The sequence below is a fragment of the Pelecanus crispus genome, chromosome 7, assembly GCF_030463565.1.
Source record: "Pelecanus crispus isolate bPelCri1 chromosome 7, bPelCri1.pri, whole genome shotgun sequence".
Taxonomy (NCBI): domain Eukaryota; kingdom Metazoa; phylum Chordata; class Aves; order Pelecaniformes; family Pelecanidae; genus Pelecanus; species Pelecanus crispus.
This window is the reverse complement of record NC_134649.1, coordinates 25,435,804-25,461,642: the sequence shown is the minus strand read 5'-3', so window position 1 is coordinate 25,461,642 and position 25,839 is coordinate 25,435,804.

The window sequence follows — 25,839 nt, the reverse complement described above, 5'->3', positions numbered from 1 at the left end:
CGTGTGTTGAGGGAGACTGTCTCAAGGATGTTTGCTGGGAAAAGAGACTGAGGGACAGATGAAAACTCACATGGCCTCATGGGTCATGCTTCCTTCAGCACAAGTCCTGACACAGGGTTCTATCCTTGCTTTTTATCTAGGAAGGATTATGGCATTAAGAGATGGGGAGTGGGGGTCACCAGTCCTTCTTCAGCCACTTCCCAGATCTGGTGGAGCACCAGGAAAGCAGGAACTTGTGGCTCTGCACCATGAGAATGCTTTGGGGTACCCACAGGCTGGGTATTGTCTTGGGTTACCTGAACATTGGCATTTTCCTCTCTGAGGAAACTTCCAGCTTAGGTCACCTCCCTTCTGATATCTCTCCATTCCTCCTCTGATCTGTCTGGCCATTCCTGGACCCCTCCCAATGCTCCCTGCTGGATGGTGAGCTGGCAATGTTATTTAGCAGACCAAGCAGGCTGTGGTACCCACACTGGCCGTGCTGGTTGGAGTGGGAAGTCGAGCCAGCTAGGTTGGGACCACTGCTGCTAAATCCCCTCCCCAGAGGTCTGTGGAGGTGGCAGGTGCTTGGAGAGTCTATTGAGCATTTCCAAAGGCACTAGAGGTGTCCAGGTGTGTCTCTAGATCCAGTTGGTGGTAATTTATTCAGAGTGACATTAATCACTCCTCAGGCTTCCTTCCTTGTGCCTGCTGGGCCCCCACTGAATCCCTTGGGGATTGCAGACCTTATTTGTCTGAGGATACCTTGATTTGGCAACGTACCTTTGGGTCACTCTACCTTGGGCAATCTACCCCGACCCGGTGGGGCTCCATTCACTGCTCACCCCAGGCATATGCTGTTCATGGAGATGCCCCAGGCTCTCCAGGTAGCTCCAGCTTCCTCTACTGGATGACATTGTCTGCCCTGTCACATGTAGGACAGCCTGGGTATGTATCTCTGTGGTGGGTAGACCTTGGCTGGCTGCCAGGTGCCCACCAAGCCACTCTCTCATCCCTTCTCCTCAGCAGGAAAGGGAGAGAAAATAAGATGAAAAACTCATGGATCAACATAAAGGCAGTTTAATGAAAGAAAGCAAAGGCTGCACATGGAAGCAAAACTTGGACTAGATGATCATTGTAGGTCCCTTCCAACTTAACTAAACTAAACCAAACCTATTCTATTCTATTCTATTCTATTCTATTCTATTCTATTCTATTCTAAAAAAAAGAGATTTATTCCCTCCTTCCCATCAGCAGGAGATGTCCAGATGCCCACTGCACAGCACTTCTATGCTTGTTCTGCTGTTTTGAGTAAACCTTAAAATGTTTAAGTCGCTAATATAAATAATAGTCTCATTTTAAAATGGGTTGAAATCTGAAACAGATGAGTCAGTATTAAGGTAAAAATTTTTGCTCCCATTCCCCATGGGATTAGAATAATTGGGCTTGTTTTCTTGCATGAAAGGGGTCACTTCAGTAGTCGCAAAGATGCAGTGCTATGCTCTATGTACTGTGGGGAGAAGGAAATGAGAAGGAGCGGGGACCTACCTGAGTCTCCAGGGGGCTGTAGGATGGGGCTGTCCAGTTCTGGAAAACAAGAATGGGAGAGGAAGGCTTCACTAAGCAGGAAAAGCTCCTCAGCTGGTGAGGTGGCTTTGTTATCCCACATAGGCACCAGAATTTTGTAAAAAACTCAAAACTGTATTGCTATCAGAGGAAAGAGATACGTCAAGCTACTAGGGCTGAAGACTTAGTCAGGTCGCCGTCCAGGTCGCCGGCTGCGGGGAGTGCCTGAGCCTGTCACTTGCACCGGAGGGCAGCGGCGATGGCAAATGTCTTCGGTGTGACCAGGTAGATGATCTGCTCGGCCTGGTGGCAGAGCTGAAGGAGGAGGTGGAAAGGCTGAGGAGTATCAGGGAGCGCGAGAGGGAGACAGACTGGTGGAGCCGCACCCTGCCGTCCCTGGGCCCAGGGCAGCAGGCGGAGGCCCCACAAGGAGCGGAGGGTCCCCTACCCTCTTGCCAGCAAGCAGAAGGAGGGGATCCAAGAGATGGGGGGGAATGGAAACAGCTCCCTGCCTGGGGAAGCAGGCAAATCCCCTCCCAGCCTCCCGCACCTTCCCAGCTGCCCTTGCATAACAGATATGGGGCTCTGGAAGTCGAGGGCCAGGCAAGTGGGGAGGGAGGTGAAGGTGAAGGTCCAGCCAGGGGGTTGCTGAGGGCCAGTCAGTCAACCCCATGGATTACCACTGCCCCTGTTAAGAAAAAAAGGAGGGCAATTGTGGTAGGCGATTCCCTCCTGCGGGGAACTGAGGGCCCGATCTGCCGCCCGGACCCATCCCACAGGGAAGTCTGCTGCCTCCCTGGGCCCTGGGTTAGGGACGTTACTAGGAAACTCCCCGATCTCGTAAGGCCCTCCCATTATTACCCGCTGCTGGTTGTACAGGTTGGCAGTGATGAGATTACAGAGAGAAGTCCTACAGCAATGACGAGGGACTTCAGGGCACTGGGGCGACTGGTCGCAAGATCGGGAGCGCAGGTAGTGTTTTCCTCAATCCCGTTAATGGCAGCTAGGAGCGCTGAAAGGAATGGGAAAACTCACCTGATTAACAGGTGGCTCAGAGCCTGGTGCCATCGGTAGACTTTTGGGTTTTTTGATGATGGGGAGGTTTACATGGCACTGGGCCTGCTGGCAGCTGATGGAGAACAGCTGTCTCCAAAGGGGAAAAGGATTCTCGCCCATGAGTTGGCGGGACTCATTGAGAGGGCTTTAGACTAGATTTGCTGGGGGAAGGGGATATAAACGGGCCCGCTAGTGAGGAGCCCAGGGGCGGCATGGCAACATTGGGGGCGAAATCGATAGCCCAGCTCAAGTGCATCTACACCAATGCGCGTAGCATGGGCAACAAACAGGAGGAGCTGGAAGCCCTTGTGCAGCAGGATAGCTATGACATAGTCGCCCTCACAGAAACATGGTGGGACGACTCTCATGACTGGAGTGCTGCACTGGATGGCTATAAGCTCTTCAGAAGGGATAGGCAGGGAAGGAGAGGCGGTGGGGTGGCTCTTTATGTTAGGGAGTGTTTTGTCTCGTCATTGACTTAGCGTTTCTGTTTTGGCCAATTCACCTACTCTTTCAAAGACAGTTCCCAGGGATGGAGGAGTGAATCCTTTCAAACTTGTCCCTCACAGAAAACATGTTTGCCTTATCCAGTGCCGGGTGCAGCTGGACCCGTGCCCAGCCGCTCTGAGATGTTGGCCCTGCAGGCAAGGGGGGGAGTGGAGCCCAGTGAGGAAGGAAGGAGGGAGGGCAGATGCTGAGTTGCCTGTCAAAAGGGAAACTCTGCTTGGGCAGGGACCAGAGAATTTCTGCAGCTCCCTGACCCTGTTGCTCTTTTGGAACAGACCCTCTGATCTCCACCTTCTGCTGGACCTGTTCTGTAGCGCTACACGGTGAGCACCTCATGGCCAGGCACTTCAGGACTTTGCCCACTGCCCTGTACTGACAAGAGGAGCACCTCTTGTCTCTGGGGCCAGGGTGTGCAGGGGGTCCTGGGCCCCGGCTGCAGAGCTGGGCATTGCCTGCATTGCTCAGTGTCTGAGAGTCAGCCCAAACCCTGTCCCTATTTGTCAGAGGGGTGATTCTGAGGAATGTAGCATCTCCTGTTTCATGGCACAGATCAACCAGTGCCTTAGAAATGGCCCCTCTGAGAGATTAATGCAGCTCTTCCCGGACATGAGATGAGGCCTCAGCATGGTGATCCCTGTAGAAGAGTGTAAGGAGTCCGTCACTCAGCTGTCTGACCATGAGCACTTCACTCCTGTTTTGTTCCTGGCTCTGGATTTCTGTCTTTCCTGCACAGCCAGAGGGGTTAAGGAGATGCTCTTGTTGTGAACAAATGTTTTGGAGGAATTGAGGCTGCCCTGGAGCAGGGCTGCTTGAGGGACCTGTAATGTTAGGCCCAGGATGACAAGTGAGTGCTCAGTCCCCTGCAAGGCTTCGCAGCCTGATCATGGTGCTTATATTTGGCTGCCAGGTGGAGCAGGGGTGTGAGATTTGATGCTGTCTGGCTGCGTCAGGACATAAGGCACCTGCAGTGAGGTTTGGATCACAACTTCCCTTAGACTTTTTCCTGCATGGGATATTTCTGCTTCATACATATAAGGAACTGAGCCTCTCTCCCACCCTCTCGCCCACCCCCTCATCCCCCCGCCCCAAGAAATAGATCCTCTTCCTCCTCTTCCAATTGCTGAATAGTTTTGAAGAACCTCGGGTAAGCTTGTTGCAAGCCAAAACCATACTTCTATATCCTAAAGAATATCCCTTCATACACTTTCCCTGATCATCCACTTTATCTCATAAAAGCTGTTTGCATTTTTAGTTTTGAAAGAGTACAAACCAGCGAAAGTATACTTGTGTGTACTCACAAGTTTTCAGGAACAGTGCAGAAAGCAGTTGCACGCTATAGTTATAAGTGAAAAAAAAGCAGCAGGGTTTTAAACCAGTGAAAATTAAGCCATCAGTAATATTATCAGAACAGACCCAATGGATGCTTCAAGGGTTGTATGACATTTGTATAACAGAGTTGGACTGTACAAGACTGGGTTCAGCCATACTTGCCACACAAAATGCGTCCAGCCAACAGAAAGTAACTCTAAAACCAGTGTAAGTGGAGGGTGAAGTGTATATAGAAATGATGGCGGGGATGACCCCTTTTTCTCCAGTATAATACCGTATCATCACTCTCAATGTTTGGTTGACATATTTGCTGTGCAGGTGTGGGGACTACATCCTCATGCTCAATCTTTCCCTGGTGAATCCTGGAGCCTTCACGGTTTGCCGCTGAAAAAGCCATACACAAGAAAGGGTGAAGGAACATCCCCTTTGGACAGTGTGTTTGTGGCCAACGCACAGGTCATATTCCACTTTTCAATAAGCCCCTTTCTGGCTGCGTGTGGAAACTCCTCCCAGGGTTTTGGTAATCGTTCAAAAAGGAATGGCTGAGGAATCCACTTTATCCATATACTAGCATGTCACTTGGAGAAAGCCCCATTCGCTACCCTGATCTAAGAGCACTTTACCCTCCTGCATCTGCGGCCAAGAAAGTGGGTAAAATGAAAGGTGTAGTGATCCACGCTCTGTGGACTAACAGATTCCTGGAAGAATTAACACAGGAGAGCTATCAGTGCCTCTGCTGGCATGGGGATTAGCTCCAGCAGCATACAGGTTGCAGCCACTGCCCTGCAACAGTCAGTGAATCTCCTCCCAGGATGTGCCTGGTGGCTGTCAGACAATTTGTTGTTGAACCGCTGCTGTTTTCCAGGGTACCTTTAGCATACTACGATGGCAAGAGAAGAATACCAAGGACTTCCTTTTGGAAGCACTGGAGGACCTTACTCTGCATATTTTTGAGACCTTTAAGTATAAATTATCATATATTGATTATGATGAGATGGCTAATCTATCCAAGTATTTGCTCAAGAAAGCCAACAATCCAGTTAAACTTGCAGACTACATGTGTGACCACCATGGAGCTAACCTTGCTGTGGATGTAGCTATCTACGTGCTTGAACAGATCAACCAAAGAGCCACTGCGGCTAAACTCCAACAGGAGAAAGGAAAAGGTGAAGGACTTTTGGTTACTGGCACTTTTGTATCCTTTTTCACAGTTCCTAGAAAATATGTACGAGAACCTTCATAAATAGAGAGACATCAGATTTCAATCCCCTGTGGAAGCCTGAAACACAAAGGACCCCAGGGCGCTGCCTCCTTACACCTGGAATTGCATGACTCTCCTCTTGCCATTGGTCTTCCTGGTCATTTAGGTGACTGCTGCCACAATCTCATAGAACCGTAGAATCATTTAGGTTGGAAAAGACGTTTAAGATCATCCGGTCCAACCATTAACCTAACATTACCAAGTGCATCACTAAAGCAATTAAGGGTAGAGTAGAAATTTCACGTTTCCTGGCTTGGTGGCTGGATGGTTTTTTAATGAAAGTAAAAACTAGGAATGATTAAGATTGGAAAGGACCCTAAGATCATCATTCCAATCATCAACCCAACACCACCATGTCCACTAAAATGTGTCCCAAAGTTCCAAGTCTACCTGTTTTTTGAACACTTCCAGGGATGGTGACTCCACCAACCTCTCTGGACAGCCTGTTCCAATGCTTGACTACCCTTTCCATGAAGAAATTTTTCCTAATATCTAATGCAAAACTCCCCTGGCGCAGCTTGAGCCCATTTCCTCTCGTCCTATTGCTAACTACATGGGAGAAGAGACCAACACCCACCTCACTACAACCTCCTTTCAGGTAGCTGTAGAGAGCGCTAAGGTCTCCCCTCAGCCTCCTCTTCTCTAAGCCAAACAATCCCAGTTCCCTCAGCCGCTCCTCATAAGGCCTCTGCTCCAGACCCTTCACCAGCCTTGTTGCCCTTCTCTGAACTCGCTCCAGCACCTCAATGTCTTTCTTGTAGTGACGGGCCCAAAACTGGACACAGTATTCCAGGTGCGGCCTCACCAGCGCTGAGTACAGGGGGACAATCACCTCCCTGCTCCTGCTGGCCACACCATTCCTGATACAAGCCAGGATGCTGTTGGCCGCCTTGGCCACCTGGGCACACTGCTGGCTCATGTTCAGGCGGCTGTCTACCAACACCCCCAGGTCCTTTTCGGCCAGGCAGCTTTCCAGCCACTCTTCCCCAAGCCTGTAGCGTTGCATGGGGTTGTTTTGACCCAAGGGCAGGACCCGGCACTTGGCCTTGTTGAACCTCATACAGTTGGCCTCGGCCCATCAATCCAGCCTGTCCAGGTCCCTCTGCAGGGCCATCCTACCCTCCAGCAGTTCGACACTCCCACCCAGTTTGGTGTCATCTGTAAAGTTACTGAGGGCGTACTCAATCCCCTCATCCAGATCATTGATAAAGATATTAAACAAGGCTGGCCCCAAAACAGAGCCCTGGGCAACACCGCTCGTGACCGGGCGCCAGCTGGACTTAACTCCATTCACAACTACTCTCTGGGCTCGGCCACCCAACCAGTTTTTTACCCAGCAAAGACTACACCCATCCAAACCAAAGCTGCCAGCTTCCCAAGGAGAATGCTATGGGAGATGGTGTCAAAGGCACTTCAAAGGTGAAGTCCAGGTAGATGACGTCCACAGCCTTTCAATCATCTACCAGGTGGGTCACCAGGTCATAGAAGGAGATCAAGTTGGTCAAGCGGGACCTGCCTTTCATGAACCCATGCTGGCTGGGCCTGATCCCCTGGTTGACCTGCACTTGCCTGTTGAGTTCACTCAATATGGACCTCTCCATAATCTTTCCCGGCACCGAGGTCAGGCTGACAGGCCTGTAGTCCCCCGGATCCTCCTTCCGGCCCTTCTTGTAGATGGGTGTGACATTGGCAAGCCTCCAGTTACCAGGGACCTCCCCTGTTAACCAGGACTGCTGATAGATAATGGAGAGTGGCTTGGTGAGCTCCTCTGCCAGCTCCCTCAGTACTCTCGAGTGGATCCCATCCGGCCCCATAGACTTGTGAGAGTCCAGGTGGTGTAGCAGGTCATTAACTGCTTCCTCCTGGACTATGGGGTCTCTATTCTGCTTCCCGTCCCTGTCTTCCAGCTCATGGGGCTGAGTACCCTGGGGATGACCGGTCTGGCTATTAAGGACAGAGGCAAGGAAGGCATTAAGTACCTCAGCCTTTTCCTTGTCCTTGGTGACAGTGTTCCCCCCGACATCTAGCAAAGGATGGAGATTCTCCTTGGCTCTCCTTTTATTGTTGATGTACGTATAAAAACATTTTTTGGTATCTTTTACAACAGTGGCCAAATTGAGTTCTAGCTGGGCTTTTGCCTTTCTAGTTTCCTCCCTGCAGGACCTAACAAGATCCTGGTACTCTTCCTGAGTTGCCCGCCCCTTCTTCCAAAGGTGGTAGACTCTCTTTTTTTCCCTGACTCCCAGCAAAAGCTCCCTATTCAGCCAGGGCAGTCGTCTTCCCCACTGGTTCATCTGACGGCACATGGGGACAGGCCACTTCTGCGCCCTTAAGGCTTCCTTCTTGAAGAACACCCAGCCTTCCTGGACCCCTTTGCCTTTCAGGACTGCCTCCCAAGGGACTTTCCCAAGCAGCATCCTGAACAGGCCAAACTCTGCCCTCTGGAAGTCCATGGTAACAGTTTTGCTGCCCCTCCCCTTTACATGGCCAAGAATCGAGAACTCTTATCACATCGTGGTTGCTAAGCCCAAGACAGCCTCCGACCACGACATCTGCCGCAAGCCCTTCTCTGTTAGTAAACAGCAGGTCAGGTGAGGCACCTCCCCTGGTAGGCTCGCTTACTAGCTGCATCAGAAAGTTATCCTCCACACACTCTAGGAACTTCCTAGACTGTTGCCTCTCTGCTGTGTTGTATTTCCACCAGACGTCTGGCAAGTTGAAGTCCCCCACGAGAACAAGGGCTAGCAATTGCGAGACTTCTGCCAGCTGCTTGTAGAAGGCTTCATCTATCTCTGCATCCTGGTTGGGTGGTCTACAGCAGACTCCCAACAGAACATCCGCCTTGCTGGCCTTGCCTCATCCTTAGCCATAAGCACTTGACCTAGTCGTCACCACTGTCAAGCTCCATACAGTCAAAACACTCCCTAACATACAGAGCCACCCCGCCGCCTCTCCTTCCCTGCCTATCCCTTCTGAAGAGCTTATAGCCATCCAGTATGCCTCTCTATGTGCAGGACTTTGCATTTCTCTTCACTGAACTTCATGAGGTTCCTGTCCGCCTAGTTCTCTGTCCTGTTGAGATTCTTCTGAACGGTAGCACAACAACTGCTCCCAGTTTTGTACCATGTGCAAGCTCACTGAAGGTGCACTCTGCCCCATCATCAAAGTTATTCATAAAGATGTGAAACCACATCAGACCCATTCTTGAACCCTGAGGTAGTAATGGCCTCCAGCTGGATTTTATGCTGCTGACACATCTTTGAGACCAGCAGTTCAGACAGTTTTCAGTCCCACTCATTGTCCATTCATCTAGCCCATACGTAATCAGTTTGTCTATGAGCATATGGTGGGAGACAGCATTGAAAGATTTCCTAAGATCAAGATAAACAACATCCACTGCTTTTCTCTCCTCCACCAAGCCAGTCATCTCATTGCAGAAGGCTATCACATTGGTTAAACACATTTTTTTCCTTCTTATATCCATGCTGACTACTCCCAATCATCTTGTCCTTCATACATGTGAAATGTTTCCCTGGATCCTTTTTAACGTCATCTTCTCAGGGACCGAGGTGAGGCTGACCAGCTTGTCATTCCCCATATCCTGCTTCTTGCCCTTCTTGAAGATGAGTGACATTTACTTTTTACAGTTCTCATGAACTTGCCCGAGTCCCCATCAACTTGCAAAGATAATCAAGAGCGGCCTCTTAAGACATTGCTCAGCTCCTTCAGCACTTGTGGGTGCATCCTGTCAGGTCAGAAGGACTTGTGTGTGTTCGGTTTGTTTTAAAGTTCTTTCAACCTGATCCTCATCAGCTGAGGAGGACCTTGGTCTTCCTTGCTCTGGACTTTCCCACTGACCTCAGGGGCCTGGAATTCTGACGGTAAATATTATTAATAAAGAATCCAACAAAGGTGGCATCGAGTACTTTCAGCCTTTTCTGTGCCCAGATTCATCCCTAGGTGGGCTTTGGCTTTCCTATCCCCATGCCTGCATGCTTTGACAGAGCCTTGTCTTCAGAACAGTCTTTCATGGTTTATTGGGCATAAATTTCAGGGTTTCGCTAGCAAGGTGCTGCAGGGGTGTCCTTTGCGGAAGGAGGCCATGTACTGCTCTGAGCCTGTCACAACTGGTTCCAGCTGGCGCTGAAACAGATAAAACCAACCCGCCAGGTGTTAGAAACGCAACCAGTCAGAGAAGCATATGGCATCTGTGCTCAAATATATTTAAGAGAGGTTGCTAGCTGTTAGCTTGCTGGGCAGGGCTACCTTGACATGCATTGAATTGTTCTTGGCCTCCTTTCTCTATTCTTTCTTTGGTTCTGTTGTTGTGCTTGGTCTGTGTGGCTATATTTCTTTGTGGCCAACCAGAAAAATTAAATTTTTTGAGGGATGGGTCATATCCTGCATCCCCATCTCAATAAATGACACACAACCAGTTCAGGGTTTTTCCGGGGCATTCCCTGTACCAGTTTCCTCCAAACCTTGAGTTGTGAAGTTTTCCTATACCAGGCCGGACACCATCAGCTATAACTGCAAGATGGCATCTTTGGAAAAAGAGTCAAGAAACCATTCTGACCACTGGAGGTGAACAGACACCTCTGTGTGTGTGTGTGTGTGTGTAGTCAGGAAGACAGAACTTTTCCCCGGTATTCCCCCAGCCTCTGCTTCCCTTTTCAGGCCGGGGAGGAGGAGGCAGGGGAAGGGAACAATGGACACGTCCCCAGTCATTGGAAATCGATGGCAGATACTCCTAAGCAGCTTATCCTACTGGCACCATCAGGCAAGGCATAGGGGACTGGCGAGACCACTACCCTGACTCAGGAGGACACATTGTGTGCTAGCCACCCACCAGCACCCAGGTACTCACTGTGGCCCAGGAACGGTAGCAAGAAAAGCCAGTCCATCCTAGTCCAGGACAGGGAGAGAAATTGCCTCATATACTGCACTGGGGCATCTCCCTGCAGCTGCCAAGGAGGAGGCTGGAAACGTGGTGGAGGAATAATGGGGAGAGCAGGCAGGTGCCAGTGCTGAGCTGGAGTCAGTCTCAGATGCAGTACTAGAATTTCACTTTTGTCTCTGGCTGGAGCAGGACTGCTAGAGAAGCAGCACCCCCACCCCAGAGCAAGCAGGGTCCAGCCTGGGCCTGGTGTCTGGAGGCCTTGGGGGTCCACTGGCCTCATGAGCAGCAGTTGAACCTTTTGGTCAAAAGTAAGCCTGCCTTCACCCCCACCCTTGCTCTCTGGCAATCAGACCCCTAGCATCCTTGAGTCTCAGGGCTGCTGTAAAGACGCATGAGGAGCCGGGCTGTATCTGTGGCCCTGGAGGTGAGGAACAACCTTTGGGATAGCTGTGGTAGCTTTTGTGCCTCACACCAGCAGCTAACACTGAAGACCCCCTACTGAGTGCCCCACTTCTGAGTTACGTTCAGTAGACTGGAAGCCTGAACTTCACAAGAGAGAAAGATAAACTCTGGAGCCTTTCTCTATGCTCCCCTGGCTGCATTTACATGTGACACCTGCTAGAGCAAAAGGAGGTACTAAGGCCAAGCTGCTGTACATTCTGTACCTCCAGGTCTGAGGACTCAAGCAGAGGAGACTGAGTCAAGTAGGGCTCAGGGCAATATCTGAGAAGGAGAAAGCCAAGGGGAAGATCCCAGTGTCAAAGTCAGGATGGAACCTTGCAGCTGGAGAGTGAGTGGGAAGGAGTGGATGAACATCAAGAAGTCATTTTATTCACAGTGCAGATGCACTTAGTGTTGTTTGCCAGGTTAAATGCAGCAATACTAAGTGTTGTGGAGCTCCAGTCAGCCTACAAGGAAAACATTTGCTGAACAAACAGGAAGGCTGTCTATCCAACCCCTGCCTCCAAAGGCCAGTTGGCTGGGGGTGGGCAAGAAGCGGGGAGGGGTGTAGCCGGGACAGCTGACCCAAACTGACCAGAGGGATATTCTATAGCATATGGTGTCATGCTCAGCAATAAAAGCTAAGAGAAAGGAGGAGGGGGGTGAGGCATTCATTATTAAGGTGCTTGTCTTGTGAAGCAAATGCTGTGCACACTGAGGCCCTGCTTCCCAGGAAGTGGCTGGACATCTCCTGCTGATGGGAAGTAGGGAATAAATCTCTTTTTTGTTAATAGAATAGAATAGAATAGAATAGAATAGAATAGAATAGAAAAGAAAGAATAGGTTTGGTTTAGTTAAGTTGGAAGGGACCTACAATGATCATCTAGTCCAAGTTTTGCTTCCATGTGCAGCCTTTGCTTTCTTTCATTAAACTGCCTTTATGTTGATCCATGAGTTTTTCATCTTATTTTCTCTCCCTTTCCTGCTGAGGAGAAGGGATGAGAGAGTGGCTTGGTGGGCACCTGGCAGCCAGCCAAGGTCTACCCACCACAGAGATACATACCCAGGCTGTCCTACATGTGACAGGGCAGACAATGTCATCCAGTAGAGGAAGCTGGAGCTACCTGGAGAGCCTGGGGCATCTCCATGAACAGCATATGCCTTCAGCCCTGACATATTCCCAGCAGTCACCTCCTCCACCCACAGATATCAACTGCTTTTCATTTCTGGGCTGAAACATAACTGGAAGGATTTGCTGAAGCCCTCATGAACCATGCTGTTTCTCACTGCCATCTCTTGACACTCTCTCCCAGCCCTGTACACGTGCCCAGCAGTGCCTCTCAGGTGGAACCCAATCACCTGTCAGAACAAGCCTTGGGATTCCTGAATTTTTTGTGATGCCTACTATGACCTTCCTGGCTCTCTGCAGAGCTCTTGGGGAGCATTATTGTCTATAGCAGGGTCTTTATGATCGTCTTTTATGATTTTTTTTTTGTCTTTCTTTGATTCTTCTGTGCAGGAACAGGAGTCACAGAAAAGCACCACATACTGGAGTGAGTCCAGTTCAGGGCCACAGAGATATTTTAAGGACTGGAGCACCATTCATATGAGGAGAGGCTGAGAGAGACGGGTATGTTCAGCCTGGAGAAGAAAAGGCTCAAAGGGGCATCTTAATGTGTATAGATACCTGCTGGCAGGGAGGGAAGAGGGAGACAGACTCTTGTCAGTGGTGTCCAGTGACAGGACATGGGGTGATGGTCACACATTGGAACACGAGATTTCATTTGAACACAAGAAAATATTTGTCCATGTTTCAGCTGGGATAGAGTTAATCTTCTTCCTAGTAGCTGGTATGGTGGTGTGTTTTAGATTTATTGTGAGAATAATGTTGATAACACACTGATGTTTTAGTTCTTGCTAAGTCGTGTTTATACTAGTCGAGGACTTTTTAGCTTCCTGTGGTCTGCCAGGTTCACAGGAAGCTGGGAGGGGGCACGGCCAGGACAGCTGACCCAAACTGATCAAAGGAATAGTCCATACCGTATGACGTCATGCTCAGTATATAAACTGGGGGGAGTTGGCCGGGGGACAGTGACCGCTGCTTGGGCACTGGCTGGGCATCAGTCACCAGGTGGTGAGCGATTGCATTGTGCATCACTTGTTTTGTATATTCTTTTATCATCATTATCATTACTTTCTCTTCCTCTGCTGTCCTATTAAACTGCCTTTATCTCAAGCCACAGGTTCTACTTCTTTTTTTCACCCTGATTCCCTCCCATCCTACTGCTGGGGGGGGGGAGGGTGAGCAAGCTGTGTGGTGCTTAGTTGCCGACTGAAGTTAAACCACAACAACAGTCCTTTGCTGTGAGGCAGGCCAAGCACTGGAACACATGGCCCAGAGAGACTGTGGAGTCTCCATCCATGAAATATTCATCAGCAGGCTGGACACAGTTATGGCCAACTGGCTCTAGCTGACCCCACTTAAGCAGGGGGGCTGGACTAGGTGATTTCTAGAGGTCTCTTCCCAACTCAGTGGCTCTGTGATTCTGTGCTGAGCTGATAGAGAAAAGCTAGATGACAAGCTTCAATGAAATGTTCTGGTTTTGGATGGCCAGATTTGCACTAATCTGATCATATCCCTGTTGTCTGTGTAATGTGTCTTTCTATATGAGTGTGTATATATGTGTGTGTGTGTGCAGGTGTAGGTAAAGGCATAGGTATACATATATATGGTTACTCGACAAAATACATTTCCTACTGACACTTGGAGAAATTTTGTTCTGAGGAACTACTTACTATATTTATATTGACGTTTCATACCTTGTCTTCTGCCTCACTGTCTTTTCTTCTTCCTCTGCCTATTCGGTCTTTACAGAGCTCTTCAGGACAGATTCATTAACTCCCTGAGTAACTCGGAATGGAAAAGACCTCTGGACATTATCAGGAGCTCAACGCTAGAAGGAACCAGAGGAGACTTCTCAGGAGCACACCTCCAACTTGGCATCACTCACAAACATGCTATGAAAGGGCTCCGTTCCTTTGTCCAGGCCATTAATAAAGATATCAAACTGTGTCATGCCACGTGTTGGATCACTCAGGGATGCCACTAGTAACCAGCTACCAGGTGTACTTTGTACCACTGATCACAGCATTTTGGCCTAATGGACCAGCCAAGTTTCCACCCGCCTATGGCTGATTCATTTAGTGAATAGCTCACCAATTTAGCTGTAAGAAAACTGTAGGTGAGGTGTCCCACCTATGCCCTAGGTAAAGTGAAGAAAATACCCTGCTTTCCCCTTTTGCCCACAGCCAAGCCTGTCAGGGATGATCTCCATTTCCCTTCAGTGGCTCTTCCAAATCTCATCTTTCCTGTGAAAGGAAATTACTTCCATGAGGATTTGCTCTATCACCTTCCCAGGGACTGAGGTGACACTAACCAGCCAGTCATTCCCCAGATTCCCTTTCTGACCTGCTTGAAATCAGATGTGCTGTCAGCCTTTTCCCAATCATCAGAAATCCCCAACTGCCATGACATTGCCGTCTCTTGATGATCAAGAGCAGCCTTGCAATGATACCAGTCAGCTCCCCCAGCACCCTTGGTTGCATTCCATTTGGTCCCATGGTGTGTGTCCAGATGGCATCACTGATCCCTAGTGGCATCTTCTTCTACCATGGGTGAAGCTTCACTACCATAGACACCACGAGAAGATTTCGGGACCAGGGAGGCCTCTGGGCAGATCTTACCCAGAAAACACAAGGTCAATGAATTCCTTCACCTTTTCCTTGCCCCACTGGGCACAAGAACCAAGTTCCCCTTAGCTGCTTTCCTTGCGCTGATAGTGCACTTACAGAAGCCTTACTGGTTACCCTCCCCATCCCTGGCTAGTTCCAGCTACAGCCGAGCATTAGTTTTCCTGAGCCACCCCTGCACTCACAGGCCATGTCCCTATCTGCTTCCCAGAGCCTGTTCCCCCTCCACTTTCTCTGCACTTCCTTCCCGTGTTTGAATTCCAAAGTCAGCGGGTCCCTGTTCATCCTCAATGACCTCCTGCCAGGCCCTGCTAGACTCACGGCACACTGGGCTGGTGTGTTTCTGGGCTTTGAGGATGTTGTCCCTGAAGATCCAAGAATAACCCACAGCCCCTTTGCCCTCCAGGACAGTCCAAGCAGATCCTTAACTACATAAAAACATCCCCCTGCAGTCCTGTGCGGCGATTCTGCCAGTTGTCCTACTTCTCTACCATCTCATAGACTATTGCAGCAGTGGCTGCCCTCAACACTCACAGCTGCATCCAGATCCCCCTTGTCTATCAGTAAGAGAGCAGGCCTAGTCAGCTCATCAACTGCCTGTGTCAAAATGTCTTCAACACCCTCCAGAAATCTCCTGGGTTGCTTGTGGCCAAACCCTGTGCCTGATCACTGTGGTCTGTCTTGCCTTCTTATTAAAGTCTGTTCCAGGCTATTTGCTCTGAGTGTGTTCACTATTGTGTATGTGTTTGGGGGTGAATATATGTACACACTGTGCTGGCCGACTCTAAGTAGGGCTGGCTGGAGGAGGATACCAGGATGTGGACAGACCCAGGGTTGGAGCTGCCCAGTGGGTAATAGCCCCAAGTCTGGGCAGGGCACCTGGGCAGACCCAAAGCTCAGGCATGCACAGGAAGGACTGCAGGTGTGTGTGCCTGTGGCTGTGTGCTACAGGAGATGCAGGACCACTTGTGACCTTCACACCCGATCAGCCTGAGGGGAGAACAGCATGGGGACAGTTGTGTTGGTCATGTTTGCACACGTGCTGCTGGTGGTGTAGTGGCTGTAAAGGTACTGCTCCATAGTGGCACTGATCTATGTATGGTCAGCTGTGTCTATCCTATGTGTGCATGGCTGTGTGAGTGTATAAGATCGTGTGTTCATGTGTTTGTGTATGCACATGTGTGCATTTGCCTGTTTCCACTGGAGTGTTTGGAATATTAGGCAATTTCTCCTGACTGCTGGTGCAACAAGAAGCTAGGTTGGATCTTAGGATTTAGGGATGCTTCTTGAGAGCCCCATCAGCATGGGGATGGTGTACAGGGTGTCAGGATGTCCTCAACATGTTTCCTTTTCCATGGGGGCTCACAGAGGCTTCCAGCCACGCAGAGGACTCATCTTCCTGTGGTCGCAACTTGAATCCAGTCCTGCAACTGGTCTACAGCCGAGGAGCCTTGTCTCAGGGTAACTGTTGGGGTAAGGGCTGGCAGACGTGTGTTGAGGGAGACTGTCTCAAGGATGTTTGCTGGGAAAAGAGACTGAGGGACAGATGAAAACTCACATGGCCTCATGGGTCATGCTTCCTTCAGCACAAGTCCTGACACAGGGTTCTATCCTTGCTTTTTATCTAGGAAGGATTATGGCATTAAGAGATGGGGAGTGGGGGTCACCAGTCCTTCTTCAGCCACTTCCCAGATCTGGTGGAGCACCAGGAAAGCAGGAACTTGTGGCTCTGCACCATGAGAATGCTTTGGGGTACCCACAGGCTGGGTATTGTCTTGGGTTACCTGAACATTGGCATTTTCCTCTCTGAGGAAACTTCCAGCTTAGGTCACCTCCCTTCTGATATCTCTCCATTCCTCCTCTGATCTGTCTGGCCATTCCTGGACCCCTCCCAATGCTCCCTGCTGGATGGTGAGCTGGCAATGTTATTTAGCAGACCAAGCAGGCTGTGGTACCCACACTGGCCGTGCTGGTTGGAGTGGGAAGTCGAGCCAGCTAGGTTGGGACCACTGCTGCTAAATCCCCTCCCCAGAGGTCTGTGGAGGTGGCAGGTGCTTGGAGAGTCTATTGAGCATTTCCAAAGGCACTAGAGGTGTCCAGGTGTGTCTCTAGATCCAGTTGGTGGTAATTTATTCAGAGTGACATTAATCACTCCTCAGGCTTCCTTCCTTGTGCCTGCTGGGCCCCCACTGAATCCCTTGGGGATTGCAGACCTTATTTGTCTGAGGATACCTTGATTTGGCAACGTACCTTTGGGTCACTCTACCTTGGGCAATCTACCCCGACCCGGTGGGGCTCCATTCACTGCTCACCCCAGGCATATGCTGTTCATGGAGATGCCCCAGGCTCTCCAGGTAGCTCCAGCTTCCTCTACTGGATGACATTGTCTGCCCTGTCACATGTAGGACAGCCTGGGTATGTATCTCTGTGGTGGGTAGACCTTGGCTGGCTGCCAGGTGCCCACCAAGCCACTCTCTCATCCCTTCTCCTCAGCAGGAAAGGGAGAGAAAATAAGATGAAAAACTCATGGATCAACATAAAGGCAGTTTAATGAAAGAAAGCAAAGGCTGCACATGGAAGCAAAACTTGGACTAGATGATCATTGTAGGTCCCTTCCAACTTAACTAAACTAAACCAAACCTATTCTATTCTATTCTATTCTATTCTATTCTATTCTATTCTATTCTATTCTATTCTATTCTAAAAAAAAGAGATTTATTCCCTCCTTCCCATCAGCAGGAGATGTCCAGATGCCCACTGCACAGCACTTCTATGCTTGTTCTGCTGTTTTGAGTAAACCTTAAAATGTTTAAGTCGCTAATATAAATAATAGTCTCATTTTAAAATGGGTTGAAATCTGAAACAGATGAGTCAGTATTAAGGTAAAAATTTTTGCTCCCATTCCCCATGGGATTAGAATAATTGGGCTTGTTTTCTTGCATGAAAGGGGTCACTTCAGTAGTCGCAAAGATGCAGTGCTATGCTCTATGTACTGTGGGGAGAAGGAAATGAGAAGGAGCGGGGACCTACCTGAGTCTCCAGGGGGCTGTAGGATGGGGCTGTCCAGTTCTGGAAAACAAGAATGGGAGAGGAAGGCTTCACTAAGCAGGAAAAGCTCCTCAGCTGGTGAGGTGGCTTTGTTATCCCACATAGGCACCAGAATTTTGTAAAAAACTCAAAACTGTATTGCTATCAGAGGAAAGAGATACGTCAAGCTACTAGGGCTGAAGACTTAGTCAGGTCGCCGTCCAGGTCGCCGGCTGCGGGGAGTGCCTGAGCCTGTCACTTGCACCGGAGGGCAGCGGTGATGGCAAATGTCTTCGGTGTGACCAGGTAGATGATCTGCTCGGCCTGGTGGCAGAGCTGAAGGAGGAGGTGGAAAGGCTGAGGAGTATCAGGGAGCGCGAGAGGGAGACAGACTGGTGGAGCCGCACCCTGCCGTCCCTGGGCCCAGGGCAGCAGGCGGAGGCCCCACAAGGAGCGGAGGGTCCCCTACCCTCTTGCCAGCAAGCAGAAGGAGGGGATCCAAGAGATGGGGGGGAATGGAAACAGCTCCCTGCCTGGGGAAGCAGGCAAATCCCCTCCCAGCCTCCCGCACCTTCCCAGCTGCCCTTGCATAACAGATATGGGGCTCTGGAAGTCGAGGGCCAGGCAAGTGGGGAGGGAGGTGAAGGTGAAGGTCCAGCCAGGGGGTTGCTGAGGGCCAGTCAGTCAACCCCATGGATTACCACTGCCCCTGTTAAGAAAAAAAGGAGGGCAATTGTGGTAGGCGATTCCCTCCTGCGGGGAACTGAGGGCCCGATCTGCCGCCCGGACCCATCCCACAGGGAAGTCTGCTGCCTCCCTGGGCCCTGGGTTAGGGACGTTACTAGGAAACTCCCCGATCTCGTAAGGCCCTCCCATTATTACCCGCTGCTGGTTGTACAGGTTGGCAGTGATGAGATTACAGAGAGAAGTCCTACAGCAATGACGAGGGACTTCAGGGCACTGGGGCGACTGGTCGCAAGATCGGGAGCGCAGGTAGTGTTTTCCTCAATCCCGTTAATGGCAGCTAGGAGCGCTGAAAGGAATGGGAAAACTCACCTGATTAACAGGTGGCTCAGAGCCTGGTGCCATCGGTAGACTTTTGGGTTTTTTGATGATGGGGAGGTTTACATGGCACTGGGCCTGCTGGCAGCTGATGGAGAACAGCTGTCTCCAAAGGGGAAAAGGATTCTCGCCCATGAGTTGGCGGGACTCATTGAGAGGGCTTTAGACTAGATTTGCTGGGGGAAGGGGATATAAACGGGCCCGCTAGTGAGGAGCCCAGGGGCGGCATGGCAACATTGGGGGCGAAATCGATAGCCCAGCTCAAGTGCATCTACACCAATGCGCGTAGCATGGGCAACAAACAGGAGGAGCTGGAAGCCCTTGTGCAGCAGGATAGCTATGACATAGTCGCCCTCACAGAAACATGGTGGGACGACTCTCATGACTGGAGTGCTGCACTGGATGGCTATAAGCTCTTCAGAAGGGATAGGCAGGGAAGGAGAGGCGGTGGGGTGGCTCTTTATGTTAGGGAGTGTTTTGTCTCGTCATTGACTTAGCGTTTCTGTTTTGGCCAATTCACCTACTCTTTCAAAGACAGTTCCCAGGGATGGAGGAGTGAATCCTTTCAAACTTGTCCCTCACAGAAAACATGTTTGCCTTATCCAGTGCCGGGTGCAGCTGGACCCGTGCCCAGCCGCTCTGAGATGTTGGCCCTGCAGGCAAGGGGGGGAGTGGAGCCCAGTGAGGAAGGAAGGAGGGAGGGCAGATGCTGAGTTGCCTGTCAAAAGGGAAACTCTGCTTGGGCAGGGACCAGAGAATTTCTGCAGCTCCCTGACCCTGTTGCTCTTTTGGAACAGACCCTCTGATCTCCACCTTCTGCTGGACCTGTTCTGTAGCGCTACACGGTGAGCACCTCATGGCCAGGCACTTCAGGACTTTGCCCACTGCCCTGTACTGACAAGAGGAGCACCTCTTGTCTCTGGGGCCAGGGTGTGCAGGGGGTCCTGGGCCCCGGCTGCAGAGCTGGGCATTGCCTGCATTGCTCAGTGTCTGAGAGTCAGCCCAAACCCTGTCCCTATTTGTCAGAGGGGTGATTCTGAGGAATGTAGCATCTCCTGTTTCATGGCACAGATCAACCAGTGCCTTAGAAATGGCCCCTCTGAGAGATTAATGCAGCTCTTCCCGGACATGAGATGAGGCCTCAGCATGGTGATCCCTGTAGAAGAGTGTAAGGAGTCCGTCACTCAGCTGTCTGACCATGAGCACTTCACTCCTGTTTTGTTCCTGGCTCTGGATTTCTGTCTTTCCTGCACAGCCAGAGGGGTTAAGGAGATGCTCTTGTTGTGAACAAATGTTTTGGAGGAATTGAGGCTGCCCTGGAGCAGGGCTGCTTGAGGGACCTGTAATGTTAGGCCCAGGATGACAAGTGAGTGCTCAGTCCCCTGCAAGGCTTCGCAGCCTGATCATGGTGCTTATATTTGGCTGCCAGGTGGAGCAGGGGTGTGAGATTTGATGCTGTCTGGCTGCGTCAGGACATAAGGCACCTGCAGTGAGGTTTGGATCACAACTTCCCTTAGACTTTTTCCTGCATGGGATATTTCTGCTTCATACATATAAGGAACTGAGCCTCTCTCCCACCCTCTCGCCCACCCCCTCATCCCCCCGCCCCAAGAAATAGATCCTCTTCCTCCTCTTCCAATTGCTGAATAGTTTTGAAGAACCTCGGGTAAGCTTGTTGCAAGCCAAAACCATACTTCTATATCCTAAAGAATATCCCTTCATACACTTTCCCTGATCATCCACTTTATCTCATAAAAGCTGTTTGCATTTTTAGTTTTGAAAGAGTACAAACCAGCGAAAGTATACTTGTGTGTACTCACAAGTTTTCAGGAACAGTGCAGAAAGCAGTTGCACGCTATAGTTATAAGTGAAAAAAAAGCAGCAGGGTTTTAAACCAGTGAAAATTAAGCCATCAGTAATATTATCAGAACAGACCCAATGGATGCTTCAAGGGTTGTATGACATTTGTATAACAGAGTTGGACTGTACAAGACTGGGTTCAGCCATACTTGCCACACAAAATGCGTCCAGCCAACAGAAAGTAACTCTAAAACCAGTGTAAGTGGAGGGTGAAGTGTATATAGAAATGATGGCGGGGATGACCCCTTTTTCTCCAGTATAATACCGTATCATCACTCTCAATGTTTGGTTGACATATTTGCTGTGCAGGTGTGGGGACTACATCCTCATGCTCAATCTTTCCCTGGTGAATCCTGGAGCCTTCACGGTTTGCCGCTGAAAAAGCCATACACAAGAAAGGGTGAAGGAACATCCCCTTTGGACAGTGTGTTTGTGGCCAACGCACAGGTCATATTCCACTTTTCAATAAGCCCCTTTCTGGCTGCGTGTGGAAACTCCTCCCAGGGTTTTGGTAATCGTTCAAAAAGGAATGGCTGAGGAATCCACTTTATCCATATACTAGCATGTCACTTGGAGAAAGCCCCATTCGCTACCCTGATCTAAGAGCACTTTACCCTCCTGCATCTGCGGCCAAGAAAGTGGGTAAAATGAAAGGTGTAGTGATCCACGCTCTGTGGACTAACAGATTCCTGGAAGAATTAACACAGGAGAGCTATCAGTGCCTCTGCTGGCATGGGGATTAGCTCCAGCAGCATACAGGTTGCAGCCACTGCCCTGCAACAGTCAGTGAATCTCCTCCCAGGATGTGCCTGGTGGCTGTCAGACAATTTGTTGTTGAACCGCTGCTGTTTTCCAGGGTACCTTTAGCATACTACGATGGCAAGAGAAGAATACCAAGGACTTCCTTTTGGAAGCACTGGAGGACCTTACTCTGCATATTTTTGAGACCTTTAAGTATAAATTATCATATATTGATTATGATGAGATGGCTAATCTATCCAAGTATTTGCTCAAGAAAGCCAACAATCCAGTTAAACTTGCAGACTACATGTGTGACCACCATGGAGCTAACCTTGCTGTGGATGTAGCTATCTACGTGCTTGAACAGATCAACCAAAGAGCCACTGCGGCTAAACTCCAACAGGAGAAAGGAAAAGGTGAAGGACTTTTGGTTACTGGCACTTTTGTATCCTTTTTCACAGTTCCTAGAAAATATGTACGAGAACCTTCATAAATAGAGAGACATCAGATTTCAATCCCCTGTGGAAGCCTGAAACACAAAGGACCCCAGGGCGCTGCCTCCTTACACCTGGAATTGCATGACTCTCCTCTTGCCATTGGTCTTCCTGGTCATTTAGGTGACTGCTGCCACAATCTCATAGAACCGTAGAATCATTTAGGTTGGAAAAGACGTTTAAGATCATCCGGTCCAACCATTAACCTAACATTACCAAGTGCATCACTAAAGCAATTAAGGGTAGAGTAGAAATTTCACGTTTCCTGGCTTGGTGGCTGGATGGTTTTTTAATGAAAGTAAAAACTAGGAATGATTAAGATTGGAAAGGACCCTAAGATCATCATTCCAATCATCAACCCAACACCACCATGTCCACTAAAATGTGTCCCAAAGTTCCAAGTCTACCTGTTTTTTGAACACTTCCAGGGATGGTGACTCCACCAACCTCTCTGGACAGCCTGTTCCAATGCTTGACTACCCTTTCCATGAAGAAATTTTTCCTAATATCTAATGCAAAACTCCCCTGGCGCAGCTTGAGCCCATTTCCTCTCGTCCTATTGCTAACTACATGGGAGAAGAGACCAACACCCACCTCACTACAACCTCCTTTCAGGTAGCTGTAGAGAGCGCTAAGGTCTCCCCTCAGCCTCCTCTTCTCTAAGCCAAACAATCCCAGTTCCCTCAGCCGCTCCTCATAAGGCCTCTGCTCCAGACCCTTCACCAGCCTTGTTGCCCTTCTCTGAACTCGCTCCAGCACCTCAATGTCTTTCTTGTAGTGACGGGCCCAAAACTGGACACAGTATTCCAGGTGCGGCCTCACCAGCGCTGAGTACAGGGGGACAATCACCTCCCTGCTCCTGCTGGCCACACCATTCCTGATACAAGCCAGGATGCTGTTGGCCGCCTTGGCCACCTGGGCACACTGCTGGCTCATGTTCAGGCGGCTGTCTACCAACACCCCCAGGTCCTTTTCGGCCAGGCAGCTTTCCAGCCACTCTTCCCCAAGCCTGTAGCGTTGCATGGGGTTGTTTTGACCCAAGGGCAGGACCCGGCACTTGGCCTTGTTGAACCTCATACAGTTGGCCTCGGCCCATCAATCCAGCCTGTCCAGGTCCCTCTGCAGGGCCATCCTACCCTCCAGCAGTTCGACACTCCCACCCAGTTTGGTGTCATCTGTAAAGTTACTGAGGGCGTACTCAATCCCCTCATCCAGATCATTGATAAAGATATTAAACAAGGCTGGCCCCAAAACAGAGCCCTGGGCAACACCGCTCGTGACCGGGCGCCAGCTGGACTTAACTCCATTCACAACTACTCTCTGGGCTCGGCCACCCAACCAGTTTTTTACCCAGCAAAGACTACACCCATCCAAACCAAAGCTGCCAGCTTCCCAAGGAGAATGCTATGGGAGATGGTGTCAAAGGCACTTCAAAGGTGAAGTCCAGGTAGATGACGTCCACAGCCTTTCAATCATCTACCAGGTGGGTCACCAGGTCATAGAAGGAGATCAAGTTGGTCAAGCGGGACCTGCCTTTCATGAACCCATGCTGGCTGGGCCTGATCCCCTGGTTGACCTGCACTTGCCTGTTGAGTTCACTCAATATGGACCTCTCCATAATCTTTCCCGGCACCGAGGTCAGGCTGACAGGCCTGTAGTCCCCCGGATCCTCCTTCCGGCCCTTCTTGTAGATGGGTGTGACATTGGCAAGCCTCCAGTTACCAGGGACCTCCCCTGTTAACCAGGACTGCTGATAGATAATGGAGAGTGGCTTGGTGAGCTCCTCTGCCAGCTCCCTCAGTACTCTCGAGTGGATCCCATCCGGCCCCATAGACTTGTGAGAGTCCAGGTGGTGTAGCAGGTCATTAACTGCTTCCTCCTGGACTATGGGGTCTCTATTCTGCTTCCCGTCCCTGTCTTCCAGCTCATGGGGCTGAGTACCCTGGGGATGACCGGTCTGGCTATTAAGGACAGAGGCAAGGAAGGCATTAAGTACCTCAGCCTTTTCCTTGTCCTTGGTGACAGTGTTCCCCCCGACATCTAGCAAAGGATGGAGATTCTCCTTGGCTCTCCTTTTATTGTTGATGTACGTATAAAAACATTTTTTGGTATCTTTTACAACAGTGGCCAAATTGAGTTCTAGCTGGGCTTTTGCCTTTCTAGTTTCCTCCCTGCAGGACCTAACAAGATCCTGGTACTCTTCCTGAGTTGCCCGCCCCTTCTTCCAAAGGTGGTAGACTCTCTTTTTTTCCCTGACTCCCAGCAAAAGCTCCCTATTCAGCCAGGGCAGTCGTCTTCCCCACTGGTTCATCTGACGGCACATGGGGACAGGCCACTTCTGCGCCCTTAAGGCTTCCTTCTTGAAGAACACCCAGCCTTCCTGGACCCCTTTGCCTTTCAGGACTGCCTCCCAAGGGACTTTCCCAAGCAGCATCCTGAACAGGCCAAACTCTGCCCTCTGGAAGTCCATGGTAACAGTTTTGCTGCCCCTCCCCTTTACATGGCCAAGAATCGAGAACTCTTATCACATCGTGGTTGCTAAGCCCAAGACAGCCTCCGACCACGACATCTGCCGCAAGCCCTTCTCTGTTAGTAAACAGCAGGTCAGGTGAGGCACCTCCCCTGGTAGGCTCGCTTACTAGCTGCATCAGAAAGTTATCCTCCACACACTCTAGGAACTTCCTAGACTGTTGCCTCTCTGCTGTGTTGTATTTCCACCAGACGTCTGGCAAGTTGAAGTCCCCCACGAGAACAAGGGCTAGCAATTGCGAGACTTCTGCCAGCTGCTTGTAGAAGGCTTCATCTATCTCTGCATCCTGGTTGGGTGGTCTACAGCAGACTCCCAACAGAACATCCGCCTTGCTGGCCTTGCCTCATCCTTAGCCATAAGCACTTGACCTAGTCGTCACCACTGTCAAGCTCCATACAGTCAAAACACTCCCTAACATACAGAGCCACCCCGCCGCCTCTCCTTCCCTGCCTATCCCTTCTGAAGAGCTTATAGCCATCCAGTATGCCTCTCTATGTGCAGGACTTTGCATTTCTCTTCACTGAACTTCATGAGGTTCCTGTCCGCCTAGTTCTCTGTCCTGTTGAGATTCTTCTGAACGGTAGCACAACAACTGCTCCCAGTTTTGTACCATGTGCAAGCTCACTGAAGGTGCACTCTGCCCCATCATCAAAGTTATTCATAAAGATGTGAAACCACATCAGACCCATTCTTGAACCCTGAGGTAGTAATGGCCTCCAGCTGGATTTTATGCTGCTGACACATCTTTGAGACCAGCAGTTCAGACAGTTTTCAGTCCCACTCATTGTCCATTCATCTAGCCCATACGTAATCAGTTTGTCTATGAGCATATGGTGGGAGACAGCATTGAAAGATTTCCTAAGATCAAGATAAACAACATCCACTGCTTTTCTCTCCTCCACCAAGCCAGTCATCTCATTGCAGAAGGCTATCACATTGGTTAAACACATTTTTTTCCTTCTTATATCCATGCTGACTACTCCCAATCATCTTGTCCTTCATACATGTGAAATGTTTCCCTGGATCCTTTTTAACGTCATCTTCTCAGGGACCGAGGTGAGGCTGACCAGCTTGTCATTCCCCATATCCTGCTTCTTGCCCTTCTTGAAGATGAGTGACATTTACTTTTTACAGTTCTCATGAACTTGCCCGAGTCCCCATCAACTTGCAAAGATAATCAAGAGCGGCCTCTTAAGACATTGCTCAGCTCCTTCAGCACTTGTGGGTGCATCCTGTCAGGTCAGAAGGACTTGTGTGTGTTCGGTTTGTTTTAAAGTTCTTTCAACCTGATCCTCATCAGCTGAGGAGGACCTTGGTCTTCCTTGCTCTGGACTTT